Source organism: Muntiacus reevesi, chromosome 3 (assembly GCF_963930625.1).
Source record: "Muntiacus reevesi chromosome 3, mMunRee1.1, whole genome shotgun sequence".
Lineage (NCBI taxonomy): Eukaryota > Metazoa > Chordata > Mammalia > Artiodactyla > Cervidae > Muntiacus > Muntiacus reevesi.
In genome coordinates, this window is record NC_089251.1 from 97,296,006 (window position 1) to 97,310,234 (window position 14,229).

At 52.0% G+C, this 14,229-nt stretch overlaps 1 protein-coding gene across 1 annotated transcript in view; it reads left to right on the forward strand.

The window, feature by feature from the left end:
- The first annotated feature begins 556 nt into the window (after positions 1-556).
- Positions 557-14,229, forward strand: part of CRACDL (CRACD like) — a 125,501-nt gene continuing 111,828 nt past the window's right edge. The window contains exon 1 of the mRNA XM_065928869.1: positions 557-631. The gene's annotated coding sequence lies outside the window, so the exon portion shown is untranslated. The remainder of the gene's footprint in view (positions 632-14,229) is intronic.

Consider the following 14,229-nt stretch of genomic DNA (forward strand, 5'->3'; position numbering starts at 1 on the left):
GCGCCGTCGGGCAGCGGGGCCCTCAGGTGACCCCCGAGGACGAGGGTGCAGTCGGGGCCGCAGGGGCGCGGAGCGGGGGCACCTCGTCCACGGGACCGTCGGGGTCGCCCGGAGGAGGCGGGGAAGAGGGGCGACGCCCGGCCCTGAGCTCCGACAGCGCCCCCGCGCGGGCCGGCTTAGGCGGGGTCTCCGTGGGCTGGTGAGGGGGGTCCCCGCCGGCAGCCGGGCCCGCGGGCGCCACCCCCACGAGCTCGCGGCCCAGCGCGGCCAGGCGGCGGGAGCGGCGCGCCGCGGGGGAGGTGCGCGCGGCGGGCGGGCGAGCGGAGCGAGAGGAGTGAGGGGAGCGGCGTCCGCCCCCGCCGTGCCGAGAGCAGCAGAGCCGAGCCGGCGCGCCCGGGCCGGGGAGCGCGCCCGAGGCCCGGCGAGAGCCAGCGCCGGCGCCAGAGGGTCGTGCCCGCGCCCGCGCCCGGGTCTCGGGCCCCGACCCGGCGGCGGCGGCGGCGGCGAGGCCGGGCGGCCACCTGCTGCGCCGCGTGAGGGCCGCGCGTCCGCGCTCCCGGGGCCCCGCCGCCCCTACCCCGCGGACCCAGAGCCTCCGGCGCTTCGCGGAGCCGCCCGCGCTCCCGTGCAGGTACCGGGGCGGGGGGACTGGGGCGGGGGTGTCGGAGCCGGGGACCCCCGCAGCCACGCGGACGGAGCGCCCTCCTCGCCGGCCGGACGCGCTCCCCCAAGTGCCCGAAGTTTCCCTTTGCTCACTTCGCCGGACTTAACTTTGAATCGTGAGGTGACGCCTCAGAAAACGCACGACGAGGGGAGTCGGCGTGCGGGGGGAAGTTGGTGGTGGACGAAGCGTCGGTGCCTCCTGGCGCCAGAGGCCGCGGCAGGGGAGGGGAGTGGACGGTCGTTAAGTCTTCTGCTCCAGGTAATGCTTTATTTGTTAGACACGTTTTAGGCTTAGGTTGCCAGTGAGGGGTTCTGCGTTTGATCTAAGAAATGCTCACATTTTTAACCAACACTTATTTGCTGAACGGACGCCTCCTCTCAGACGGGGCGTTAATAGGAGGTGAACAGTGATCAAAGCCTGAGTGGTTACTCCGGTGGAGTACTTGCCAACCAGGCTTTGGCTTTTGAAATGCAGAGTGTAAAGGAATACCACCGTTGGGGTTAGACTCGTGTCGGGACAGGCGGCAGCTGGCACGGTGTCACTTAATTTTGAGCCATAAATCCATCAAGTGGGGGATGAGCAGCTGTGAGCCCGAGTGCCCACCCCGCACCTTCCTCAACTGATAGCTTAAAATATCCCCACTCCCTATTCCAGCCGGCGCGCTTCCTTCATTTACATAATTGGGGCACGTGACCGTGGAATAGACTGTTTAGACCCTGGTCTCCCTGGAGCTCACACCTGGGATGATGGAGCGCCGTGATCACTCCCTAGAGCCACGTGAGGCGGTAGGAGTGTGGGGAGAAGCCTATCTAGACCCTGTGCAGTAACATCAGCGGTCCCTGACTGTGGGGCCCGTGGAGGACGGAGCTGCGCTGGTTTCTTCTCTCTGCCCCAGTGTTGTGCTGAGCCATACTGGAGTCTAAGGTAGAAGAAAGATCAGTACTGCAGATCCTGTCTTTATTTAAAATTGTCACGTGTTTTGTGCGGTGTGGCTTCTGTGTTCATTGTGATGTTTTGAAACAGTCCATTGTACCATTTGTCTCCAGGAGGTTTGGTACCCCCTGATATTTTGTGCCTGGAGCGAGGGCCTCCCTTGGTCCAGACTTGCCTCCCGGGCAAGTTTCTTAGCTTCTCTGAGCAGCTGTCCTCAGTGAACAAATTAAAAAGTGGCACCTCCAGCGCTGCTGCGTGGCTCACACACAGCATACGGCCGCTGTGTGGGACCAGGCCCCTAGGGCTCAGGGAAGGTGGATGTCCTATTCATATTGTTGTTCAGCTTGGTCATCTTGAGCCAGTCACCAACGCTGGATGAGTCTTGGTTTGACTTAGCAGAATGTGAGTGCTGGTCGCCAGCTCATGGGCTTAAATGAAACTGTGGGTGAAGGTGCATTGCCCCACTGGAGGGTAAGTTTTCTGAGGTGGCACAGTAGGCTGGGTCTGCCTGGGCAAGCTTGCAGCCATCCGCTCTTCCTTGGGAGGTTAGCTGCATGCCTGTGCACAGACACGCTTATAAACTCTGCTTGTGTTGCATGGAGACCCCGAGGAAGCCTTTTGATCCGAGTGGAGATGTTTCTTGCCCTGGGTTTATTGTGAAGGGCTGAAGGTCACCCATCTCCCAGTTGTCATGTGCAAAGTTTTTTGGGTCAACTTAGTTTTTTAGGTGAACTTAATTTCGCTGCCCTGAACAAGGGACTTTGGTTCCCTTTTGATATGTCTGGTCCTAGGTCCTGATTGTGGTTTTCCTGAGCCTAATTCAAAGGATGTTATCTGAGTCACTATCTAGCTTAAAGCAGCTTAGTCCCCAGAAAGTCAGTCTCCGTTTCTTCAGGTCACTGTCTGGGGCCCTTTCTCACTGCAGGTAGTCTCCAGGCTCCAGGAGAAGGTTGCAGCGCTTCGAGGTGTGGGGAGCGTGGTTTCTTGCTCTCATCTGATGGGTTTCCCACCACTGAGCCTCCTTTTTCTGTTTCCATTGAGCATTGTCCAGCCAGCTGTCACTGGAGTGAGACACAGTGGGGGACCCGGCCCCTGCATCTGGCCCTGAGGTCTCCACACCCTGTGTCTCCAACAGGTCCCTGCTGGGCACCTGGGAACCTGCCCAGTTTGTGTGGAATAGCCCAGGTCCCCAGTGTGAGCGGTCCTGTGTTCCCAGCAGTAAGCAGGACAAACTCCCCCCAGCCTTCCATGTCCCCCTCAATCCCCTGGGGTTTTTCTTCCCTCACTAACCCCTCTCCTCCAGGCTGGGTGTAAAGGGGCTGGGGGCTCCAGATTCCTCTCTCCCCGTATCAGAAGAGCTTTTGTTTTTTTTTTTTTGACATGAAAGGCAGGAATCTTTCTTAGGTTGTATCTCCTGTCCTCTGGACTTGGGGGCTTAGAGTAAAGCTCTTGATGTATAGAGGGAATTTCAGCATCTTGTATATCTTAACTCCTCCCCTCCCTGGAGAAACCAGATGCACCCTGGAGATGTGGGAAGGAAACAGGGGGGCAGCAAACTGGGGAAACAGACCAGAAATTCCCTTCCCCCAACCCCCCATCTTCTGGGCAGGTCAGCTTCCTTTATCTGCACTGGACTTCTTATTACCTGAAAAAGACTAGAAAGACTGTAGGGCCTGTTGGAGTTACCAATCAGGGATGGGGAGGAAATGGGGAAAGAGTAGCTTTGAAGCTTTGGTGGTTGGAGGACAGAAGAGTTGTCTGCCTACACGCACTTGAGCTCAGACAAGTAGACCAGGTTCATATGCTTTGGTGTTTTCCAGTCACGCTATTTATGCCACTGATGCTTCATCATCAGAACGATCCACTGTATGCTTGGCGTTTACCAAAAGCAGCAGGAAAAATACCAAAAATAAAGCTTCACAAGTCCTGGCTTTTGTTCACACTTTGTGGATAGAAGGCAAAGTGGTCAGGGAGGGCTTCTCAGAGGAGGTGAGACTTTAAGTAACATTAAGACTTGGCCATATGTGAGATTAAAGAGAACTTTCCATGGGGAGGACTTCTTTTTTTTTTTTTTTTTTAACTTTTTAGTTTGTATTGGAGTATAGCCAGTGAACAATGTTGTGATAATTTCTGGTGAACAGCATGGGGCCTCATACATATTCATGGATCCATTCTCCCCCAAACTCCCTTCCCATCCAGGCTGCCACATAACATTGAGCAGAGTTCCCTGTGCTATACAGTAGGACCTTGTTGGTTATCCATTTTAAATACAGCGTGTGTACCTGTCCATGCCAAACTCCCTAACTATTTCTTCCCCCCACTGGGAAGGACCTCTTGAATCCCTAAAGACAGAAGACTCCCCAGGAGTGGTCTTTTGGGGCTCACCTCTTAGTTGACTCTTCCTGGCGTCACGCTCATCCCTTTTGTTGTCAGGGTACCTGTATCTGTACGTTGGACCATATGCACGGTCAGCATTCTAAATGCCTGGCATTTTCCCCCAACTGAATGGAAATCAGAGAAATTCTCATCTAATCCTGTTATTCTCAGTTATCTGCACCTGGAAGCGCATTTCAGACTTTCAGGTCAGGTAAATGGTCCTTAAGACACATTGATGATTCTAGGGAATTACTGTAGCATCCTTTGTGTTGCTTTAATATGCTATGACCCATAACCCTGAGCTCAGCAGGACACTCACCAGTAGATCCCAGGGAATGCTCAGCAAATTTAGCAGCAGACTGACAAGAAATGATGGGACGGGTGTGGCCTTGCAGCCAGGGACACCCCTACCTGGGTTGGCTCCTGGTGGACACTGGCCCTGTTCCCCTGCAGATCTGGGTAGGAAGGGCTCCCAGACATGTTTCTTATGATTAAGCTATCTGTGAAAAGAAATTGCAAAAGAGCCTTTTGAAAGATGAGGAGTAGGATGTTATTTATTTGCTCAAGTGTCTTCCTAGCCCCGGTGTGGGATGGGCTTTTCAATGTATGAAGGTTGAGAACTTCTGGAATACCCACTCACCTCTGGATTCCAGACAGTAGTCTCTCTCTCTCTCTTTTTTTTTTTCTGTCCCCAGATTTTCACGTCTGTGGGAGGCAGCAGATGCCTTAGCTCAGCTGTGCAAGTTTCCTAAGAAACTATTCAGAATGGCTGCCTTGAGTGGGGGTCGTGAAGATGTCAGAGGTGTTTTGCTTTCTTAAAGCAGGTGGTCCAGCAGAGGCGGGCAGTCAGGGCTCTGGTTTCCACTCTGCCACCTAGAGTCCCTGTGACCCCAAAGCATGGAGGTGGGGATTCACGCATACCAGCATCACTTGAGATCCTGTATCAGCGGAGAAAATGCCTCATGAATTATTTGTAGTGGTTACTCTTCCATTGTCTTTCTTAATAAGCAAAAGGGCATTTATTTTGATTCCCGATTAGGATCCCCTAGGGGATTCCCTGGTGGCTCAGATGGTAAAGAATCTAACTGCAATGCAGGAGACCTGGGTTTGTTCCCTGAGTCGGGAAGATCCCCTGGAGAAGGGAATGGCAGCCCACTCCAGTATTCTTGCCTGGGGAATTCCGTGGACAGAGGAGCCTGGCAGGCTATAGTTCATGGGGTTGCAAAGAGTCGGACACAGCCTGAGCGACTAACACTGCTACACATAAGACCCCCTGATAAAGGATCCTAAAGCAATGAAGGGTCTGAGGTCTGATGGCGATCCAGGACAATGAGCAAGTCTGCTGTGTAGAGCACTGCTGAGCCGGGCTAGTGGTAGATGTCCTGTTGGGAATGACCTTATTGTGCTCAGTCGTGTCTGACTCTCTCGTGACCCCGTGGACTGTAGCCCACCAGGCCCCCCTGCCCATGGGATTTTCCAGGTAAGAATACTGGAGTGGGTTGCCATTTCCTCCTCCAGGTGGGAAATGAGCTGGATGCAGTTTAAAGTGAGAAGCCAGGGCAGAGAGATGAGGCAGGTAGCAGAGGTAGGGGAGGGTGCAAGCAGGTGGGATCCCCTCAGCACCTGAGTCCTAGGGCACACAGGGTTCACATGTCTTCCTCTGCAGTGTCAGCTCTTCCTGATAACATGGTTACAAGTACTAGCAGCCGGGCTACTGATGGGAGGTGCCCTGGACCAGTCACCACCCCCACACACACGTGTTCTGCAGGCGAGATGTAGGGCCAATTTTGCCCTGCTGCATCTGTGACCTGCCGATGAGCATGACAAACAGCGGTGGTTCAGAGGACCACGTTGAGTGTCGCCCGTGGGAAATGAAATTACAGTCAATATCAAGTCCCTGTTGTATATTTAGTCTCCTGTAGGTGAATACATTGTGAATATTTAGTACCTTTTCAGCGCTGAGTGTATCATGAATATTTACTGCCCAGCTGCCTGGGTATATTTAGCACCTCATGAATATCAGGTGTCTGTCCGTCCTTCCACACCTCTCTGTGTTGCATGCACACGTGCTCTCCTTACTGAGTGTTTGTCTCTACTTTATCTTATGAGAGTCCTTCATCCTGTTTACTGTCCTTTCCGGACACGCTGCTCCGAGCCTTGCAGACTGCTCTCGGCTCGTCTCTACCTTGGTCTATGTGCAGCTCTGGGGCCAGGCACAGCCTCAGTACCCCACGGGTGCCGGGGCAGGTGTGGTGGGCGTGGGGCTCTGTCCGGGGTCACTTGAGTTCCCTTCAGGGCTCTGCAGCCCATGTGGCAAGTGCAGTGAGCTGCTCTGAAGCAGCGTCTCCACTGGCACCGGCTCTTCTAACCTGGGTTGGATACTTAACTCCTAATCCCCATGTTCCATCAGCTCGCCTGCTTAATTATTCATTCTTCCTCCCACCATGCTCCCCAACGAGTGGCTGCCATTGTTCAGTCGCTCAGTTGTGCCTGAATCTTTGTGACCCCATGGACTGCAGCACACCAGGCTTCCCTGTCCTTCATCATCTGCCGGAGTTTGCTCAAATTCATGTCCGTTGAGTTGGTGATGCCATCGAACCATCTCATCCTCTGTTGCCCCCTTCTCCTCTTGCCCCCAATCTTTCCCAGCATCAGGGTATTTTCCAATGAGTCAGCTCTTTGCATCAGGTGGGCAAAGTGTGAATATTCAGGGTTGATTTCCTTTAGGATTGACTGGTTTGATTTCCTTGCTGTCCAGGGGACTCTCAAGAGTCTTCTCCAGCACCACCATTTGAAAGTATCAGTTCTTCAGCCTGGCAGCAGGAACTTTCTCTTGGGTTCTTCTGAGTGGAAGATTCATGACTTAGAAGCTGCAGTGAGAGGAGGAGGAGGAGGATGGGGTTTGTTGGAGGTTTGGCCCCACCCACTCGATGTCTGAACCTGCACCCCTCCGCCTGGTGATCCACCTCCGTGCCCTGGGGCCATTTCCACGGGGATAGACTCAGCCCTGTGTATTTGGTGTGTTGCTGGGTGTCAGCTGCATGCTCCATTGGAAATCAGATCTTTCAATCATCGCCTATTAGCGTTTCCAGTGTATTTTCAGGGTGTAAATGGTTCTTAATGTACGAACATAAAACATCTTGCAGATGTTGAATCACCTGTTTTCCGAGACTCAGCAGTGTCATCTTAGCGGGTGTCATCGCGCTGCGTCGGGCCTTCGTGGGCGAAGATGAGTCTGTGCATCAAGGGGTTCTGGTCAGCACGGCTTATTGGGTGCCACGTTCTAGAGCTGAAGTTACTAGGAGCGGTTCACAGGCAACCTCGGGGTCTCTCGGTGGCAGCGTGAGCACTGCAGACAAGACTTGGTCAGGCTGGCAAGCGGGAAAGGCCTGGAAGTTGGCGAGCCTGGCTCGGGGCCAGCCTGCCCGCCATCTGGGGCCCTGACGAGACTTGTGTTGGGCTCCGCCCTGGCAGCCTGCCCTCTGGCTGCCCCCTCAGGTGGCCCGAGGCCAGGTGCCGCTTCCACCTAGCAGACCTGGAGGCAGAGCATGAGCAGGCGTAACAGTAACATCGGGGGCAGCGTCTCCCCCCAGTCCTGGGGGGTGCTGGGCCAAGTATGCACATACACATGTGTTCACAGGAGTATGTGTCATTATGGCTGCCAGTAGGGAAGGGTGGGGAGGAGGGATAGTTCGGGAGGTCGCGATGGACGTGTGCACACTGCTGTGTTTAAAACGGATGACCAACGAGGACCTGCTGTCCCGCCCAGGGGGCTCTGCTAAGTGTCATGTGGCAGCCTGGACGGGAGGGGAGTCTGGGGAGAGTGGGCACGTGTGTGTGTGTGGCTGAGCCCCTTTGCTGCCCACCTACTGCAGCATTGTTAATCAGCTGTACCCCAATACAAAATAAAAAGTTTTTTTTTTTTTTAAGTATATATTAATTCAGAGAAGTAACGTCTACATTGTTTTCTGGGCCACCTTTTCAGAATGGGTTGCGTGTGTTTGAGTCTCTTCTCCACGCTATTGGATACAGTTCCGCAGCACCAACTCTTCTGGCTGCAGAGGACTCCTGGTCAGGGCGGCCCCCACTTACTCAGCCTCCCTCTGTTGGATGGATGTCTACCGAGGCCATTTTCAACCTTTTGTCCTTTAGCCCCATGAAAATGAAGATCATTGTCTGTGCTCTTTTGTACGTCTGTCTGGTTAGTTCCTTCCAAGTCCGTCTCCTAAGATAGATTTCCTGTGTATGCACAAGCCTCTTCCTTTGCTATGTCCTGCCCAAAGTCTGTCTTTCTTTTCATGCTAAAGTTTTTTTCCCATGAGATTTCATGTATTTTGGTCAACAGCATCTTCAGCGTCTGTGCTATTCAGGATTTGCTCCAGTTCCTTTAAGCAGAAGAGGATTTAGTGCAGGGAGTTCAAAGCTAACAGAATTGTTGAAAGCTCAGCCTCCAACCAGATCTGCAGGGCTGTCCTGCTGGGAGCTGCCTCCGTCCCCAGACCTACCACATGGGGGGCAGGGGAGAGGAGACGGGGCCCCCCCCGGGTCTCAGCATCCACAATGAGGCTCGGCATCCATCCTGAAACTGCGGCCAAGGCTCTGGGACCCCCACACCCTCATGTAGGAAAACGGATGCGTCCATGGTGGTGCCTTTTAGCAAAGCGGGACAGTAAACTCTGCCAGAGGGGCAGCGTGGCCTGGACAGAGGCTGGGAAGTGAGGTCTTGGTTTTCTAGCCTCAAGCAGGCAGTGAACAAGCTAGGTGGGGTGAACTGTATTTCAACCTCTCTCTTTCTTTTTCTTCATAATTTGTACATTTTGTCTTCAGTTTGATGCATACAGAGGTGAGATTTACAGAATTTAGCCTTGGGTTCCAAGGGCCTGGTTCCTGCCTCGCAGAATCAGTCATTAGTCCTCTCCGGAGAATGTCAAGGTCGTTTCCCAGATAAGGTTTTCATTTCAGTCCCCTTCTCTTCAGAGCTCTTTTGCTGTGACCCTAGCCCCCTTCCTGCTCTCTCTCAGAAACCAGATTGGAAGCTTTCCCAGCCTGAGTTTCAAATGGATTAAAAAAAAAAAAAACCCACTATGTATCTGTATCTGTTTATCTGTGTCTATCTCAAGGTGAAGCCACATAGAAATAATTCCTGTAGACTTGCCTTTTAGATAGGCCAGGTATTTGAAAACCAACCCGCTGACCCCAGGCCTGCCTGCAGGATGGCGCGGGCCAGGGCAGGGGCAGGGGGCGTGTGGCTCTTTTCCCTTGTTGGGGACGCCGGGTCGCGTTGCCCCTTCAGGCACTGTCACACTCCCATTGGACAGCCCTGAGCTCTCAGGCATGGGTCGGAAGCAGGAGTTAGCTTACTGCTAAGTTAATAGCCAATTTTTCCCACGAGCCATAATTGATCAGCAGGCAGTGTATGAACCATATTTCTCCCTGCCTTTTCCAGCAGGCTTTTGTGTGTAATTAGTGTGAATTCAGGTGTTTGTAGAGTTCCAAACTCCCCCTCTGAGTCGTTTCTATATTTTCAGTTGTTCCAGGAAAGAATGCTTGAGGAAGGATTCCAGGAAAGACTATGTCCTTAGCAACCCAGAGTTCACGGGGGGCCGGTGTAAGGGGAGTAGCCACCAGCCTCGGGGTGCACACTCTCCTGACCCTTGACAGGTCCTCTGCCCCTCGTGGTCCTTGCCTCCCGTTAGACAAGCAGTCTTTAAAACGAGCTGATGCCCCCTAACTGAAAGCTCTGGGGTGGGGGGTGGTGAGGGGGAGCCTGCCCCCCTAACTCCAGGTGGGAGCTAGCCCTTGGAGCATCTAGCAGGTCATGCTTTCAGCACGGCGCATCAGAGAACCCATTTTTTATGTCTTATTTTCAAGTTTCTTTGGCTGTGCTGGGTTTTTGTTGCTGCGCTCAGGCTTACGGGGTTGTGGCTCTTCTCTCGCTCCATGGCAGGTGTGATTCTTAGTCCCCCGACAAGGGATAGAATCTGTCCCCTGCATTGGCAGGCAGATTCTTAATCACTGAACCTCCAGGGAAGTCCTCCCCAGCTCTTTTTTTTTCTTTTTTTTTAAAAGCACAAATAATAGTGATTCACTCTATCCCAAATGATGTGCCTTAGCTTTCAACAGCACCTGCTTTCTGTGACTTATACGTGATAGATATTTTCCGTTCTTTAACTTCAGGGGATTGTATGTTGACTGTTTTAGGAAGTACACTGAAATAATTGTTGTAGCGGCAACAGTTGTTTTTCTTTCAGTTTTTTCTAAGCAGGTACAGTGAGATTCTGAATTTTGTGTGTGAGACATACAGTCACAGGATAATTCAGGCTGCGCAGTGCATGACCCCCTCCCCTAATCTCGTGCTTTCAATAGTTACTGGAGTGTGAGTCTGTATGTGATCAGAACAATCTCTTTCCCACCCAGAGAACAGGTGGTGTCGAAGCCTGTTCACCACCACGCATCATTTTGGGTCTTTCATTTGCAGCGTCTTATTCAATCCTTACGATCACCTTGTGCATTTTACAGAGAAGGACACTGAGGCCCAGAAAAATCGAGTAACTTGGCCAGGGCACCTCAGCTAGTGAGCCACAGAGACATGGACTCACCTCCACTCTCTCTTCTCTCAGGAGATACACACATGCTCAGTCGTGTCCTAGACTGTGGCCCGCCAGGCTCCTCTGTCCACGAAATTCTCCAGGCGAGAATGCTGGAGGGGGCTGCCATGTCCTTCTCCGGGATCTTCCCAACCCAGGGATCGAACCCGCATCTCCTGTATTAGTAGGCAGATTCTTTACCACTGAGCTACCTGGGAAACACCTCAGGAGATGATTTCCCCCTGGAAATAGGCCGTTTGCTCATTAGCTGATACTCCAGGTGCTGCCAGAATTGCTCTGTGCTCCCATTTTTATCCCCATTTTCCAGAGGAGCAAACTGAGGCGCTGAGAGGTTATTTGGAGTGGGAATTTGAACCCAGTCTCCTATTTTAACCTGTCTGGAACTGTTAGCTTAGAAATGGCCAAGAAGTGTCCTTATAACTGGCCCAGGTTTTCACTCAGTGGCAGTGAACATTCTTGGGCAAATTACCCCCCGCAGTGTGCACAAGGTCTGGGCGCCTCCCCCCACAGTCACCTCCCTGATTACCACCCAGGAGCGGAGTCTCTGGGGACCCTCCTTTTTCTCTCCCGTCTCCACCACCTGCAGCGGCTTCTGCAGGACAGCAAAGCAGGGGAGGTGGCTGGGAGCCAGGTTGACCCAGTGGGCCTTGGGCTCCCTTTCCTGCAGGGCTGTTGTAAGAAGCAAAGGCAGTTTGTGTGGAAGTGGCAGATGTGTTGTGACCAGTGGACTTAGAAAGGATGTGTTACTGTAATTAAGCCTTGCTTCTGTCTCTCTTGTTATGATCATTCATTCATTCATTCATTCATTTTGGGCTGTGCTGGGTCTCTGTCGTTGCTGGGGCTTCTCTTTGGCTGTGGTGAGCGGGGGCTGCTGCCCAGGTGTGGTGCCGGGACCCTCATCATGGTGAGCCCTCTCGTTGCAGAGCACGGGCTCCAGGCGCATGGACTCCGTAGTTGTGGCGCATGGACTCAGTAGTTGCAGCTCGGGTTAAGTTGCACCACAGCACGTGGAGTCTTCCCGGATCAGGGATTGAACCTGTGTCCCCTTCATTGGCAGGTGGATTCTTCACCACTCAGCCACCAGGAAAGCCCACTCCCCCTCTCCCGCTCTGTTTTAATGTTAAAACATTCCGGTTAAAGTTGAGCAAGACCTTGTGACTGGGAGCTCTGGGTGCAAAGTCTGACTTTCCCGTTCTCCAGCCGTGAGGCCTCGAAGCACCTCTGTGCCCGTCTGGAAAATGGGGATGTGACAAGCCCCCCACCCCCGAGGGCCGTCATGTGGACCAGCTGGAGTCCTAGTGCCTGCAGCGTGCCATCGGAGAGGATAAAACCTGAACGAGTTGGAGCCCCAGGGAGCTGAGCCTGGGCTGTGCTCCTGGCACTCTTGGGTGCGTGAGGAATGACATGGTCCTACAGCTTTAAAGAACATAGAGGATTATCCCTGGGTGGAGGTGAGGAACCAAAAGATCAGGAGGGAGATGTGGCGTGTGCGCCTGTCCCCATCTGGTGAGCCCTAGCAGGTGTAACCTCCTGAAATCTGGGGGTGGGCGAAGGGCTCCAGAGCTCTAGACAGGGACCACTCCCGATCTCAGCACCACATCAGTGGTTGGGTGGCATCAGGGTGGCTGCCTGTTGAGTCTCTCTGGCTCCAGGGGATGATCCCAAGTGAACTGTTCACCATGTGCTGGCAGGATTGGCTGAGGGAGCAGATACTGCCCAAACATCACCTGTTCTTGTTCCACCCCAGTTCCCAAATAAACACTTCTGTTGTAACATCAACACAATATCACAGCAGTTCTTTGCTCTTCTCATGGACATATAGTCTTGTGTGCAGAGTTGCAGTGTAAGCTCCTTGCTGCCCATCAGAGTGGAATTCCCATCTGAATTTCACTTCAAGACACAATATCCAGGATGGCCAGCCATGGTGTTTGGTTTCTTAAAGGCTGTCAGTTCTCCCATAAAGCCAGGATTCCTGGTTTTTCCGAGTAGGAGGGTTCCTTTGTAGCACTGAACAAGTAGAGAAACGTTCTACATGACAGCAACTACATTTTCAATATATCAGTATGTCAATGAGGAAAAATATATATAAACAAAAAGATAGCATGAATTTCAAGGCTCATCTGGATGACTTACTTTATTGATTCACATCTGCATGTGTTTAAGGGCTTCTCAGGTGGCACAAGTGGTAAAGAACCCACCCGCCAGCGCAGGAGACACAGGTGTCCCAGGTTTGATCCCTGGGTTGGGAAGATCCCCTGGAGGAGGGCATGGCAACCCACTCCAGTATTCTTGCCTGGAGAATCCCAGGGACAGAGGAGCCTGGCGGGCTGCAGTCTCTGGGGTCACAAAGGGTTGGATATGACTGAGCAACTAACCCTTTGACTACTTTTTCACATGTATTTAAAAAAATAAGAACCTGTGTATGTATGTGACGTAATATTGATGCCATTTATAGATAATGCTTGTCCATCAGGGATTCACATGTAAAGAACTGAGGATTTGTGTTTGGAGATTTCATTATTTATAGGCTTTCAAAAAAGTAGAAATGCCCTTTTGCAGTTTGCTTTTTCCTCTTGGGTACTTTGCTTGTAATTTCAGGAGGTTCCACCAGGGGGTGCGTGAGTTCATGATGCTTCTGCAGTGGATGAGGCTCCACTCCTGCTATAAAACAAAGTGTAGTTTTCTGCACCCAAATGTTTCCTTTTTAGCACAGGAAAATGCCTGGAAAATCCCATGGACAAAGGAGCCTGGCAGGCAATATAGTCCATGGAGTTGCAAAAGAGTTGGACACTATTTAGCAACTAAAGAATCTTAAATAAAAGAAAACATGATTTAAGAAAATGCAGTCTAAAAGAGTTGTAACTGAACATTAAGACAGATTTAAAAGATGTACTAGGCTAAATAATACTAAAATTCCAATTATTAATTGCTGCTTAGTTTTCTCTGTTTCGGACTTTATTTATTTATTTGTCATGCCACATGGCTTTCAGGATCTTAGTTCCCCAACCAAGGATCAAACCCAGGCCCCCAGCAGTAAAAGCCCCGAGTCCTAACCACTGGACCAACCAGGGAATTCCCAGGATTTGTTTTTTAAAAAGCAATCCCTAAGCATCAGCTACTGCACTCACTTCCAAAGGGTTTGAAGTGTCACAGTCCAGAAGAGCTTTAGGATTAGAAATATACAGGCTGCTTTAGGCACTTGGTGACTGTGAGGCACTGTGGACCCCACTGTTTTTCACCTGGATAATAAAAGAAGGCTTTGAGACTCTTGCAGACACATCCTTCTCTCAGCAGCTCTGTCTCACAGGCTGTCTTGTTGACCTGTGAGGGAGCTGAGTGTCAAACTAATTTGAATATGATATATAGAGCCAAGAAAATCAGGCAGAAGCTCCTCAAACCAACCTATTGGTTCATTTAGTAGTACCACTGATAAAAATTCACTGCTATTCACTCTATTCCTGTTCCTTCAATACACATTTATCGAGGTTCATGGCGCTCACGGACTTCCCTGGTAGCTCAGCTGGTAAGGAATCCACCTGCAATGCAGGAGACCCAGGTTCAATTCCTGGGTCCAGAAGATCCCCTGGAGAAGGGATAGGCTACCCACTCCAGTATTCTTGCCTGGAGAGTCCCCATGAACAGAGGAGC